The 933-nt window shown below is 47.8% G+C and overlaps 1 pseudogene; it reads right to left on the bottom strand.

Moving 5' to 3' along the window:
- Positions 1 to 456: 456 nt before the first annotated feature.
- LOC126096088 (5S ribosomal RNA) lies at positions 457 to 574 on the bottom strand (annotated as a pseudogene).
- Positions 575 to 933: the final 359 nt, after the last annotated feature.

Raw genomic sequence — 933 nt, 5'->3', positions numbered from 1 at the left:
ATGAACAAATTTCCTGGTAAAATGTTCTCTATATTTGGGCCTGCATGTATTAGTGAGTAAGGGTTTTCTTGCTTGAATATCGATAGGTGTGAACGTTGATGCTCTTTGAGAGATATTAACATGCGGTTTGCGACAAGAATCTCAACAGACTCCTGCTGAATTTTTTTAAAAAAATCTGTTGGGAAGGAGGCTGGGATACATTTGCCTCATTAAACTGATTCTAAAATTAAATATGCTTGCACCAATAAAAACTAACTACTCCGTCTTAAGGCCACGAGTGGCCTACCGGGACCATCCGACCGCCGTGTCATCCTCATGGGAGGATGAGGATAGGAGGGGCGAAGGGTCAGCACACCGCTCTCCCGGTCGTTGGGATGGTATTCTTGACCGAAGCCGCTACTATTCGATCGAGTAGCTCCTCAATCGGCATCACGAGGCTGAGTGAACCCTGGAACATGGTAACAGCGCATGGCGGCCTGGATGGTCACCCATCCAAGTGCCGACCACGGCCGACAGCGCTTAACTTCGGTGATCTCACGGGAACCGGTGTATCCACTGCGGCAAAGCCGTTGCCGCTTGCACCAACAGATGATACGAAATTAGCTAAAAAAGGCGTCACCATTTTATTTTATTTATATTTATTTATTTTATCATACCATTTACAACCTTTTAGAAATGACAAACTAACTAACGAATGCAATCATTTTAAAAGGTGTGCTCCCCCCTCCCCCTCAGCCCCACCCGCTCAGCCACGGTTTCCACAAAGTGGCTCCCATGCCAAAACAATGGCCCACTTCTACTCTCGGCTGTGGCTCAAATGTTTCTGCGCTGTGTTAACCCCGTAAGGCGTTCACGACAAACACTGAAGTCTGGAAAGTGGAACAGACCCTCTGACACGAGTGGAGCTGTGGTTTGCGTCGTGTGTCGCCGTGC

The sequence above is a fragment of the Schistocerca cancellata genome, chromosome 8 (assembly GCF_023864275.1).
Source record: "Schistocerca cancellata isolate TAMUIC-IGC-003103 chromosome 8, iqSchCanc2.1, whole genome shotgun sequence".
NCBI lineage: Eukaryota > Metazoa > Arthropoda > Insecta > Orthoptera > Acrididae > Schistocerca > Schistocerca cancellata.
This window is presented reverse-complemented; position numbering and strand designations above follow the sequence as displayed.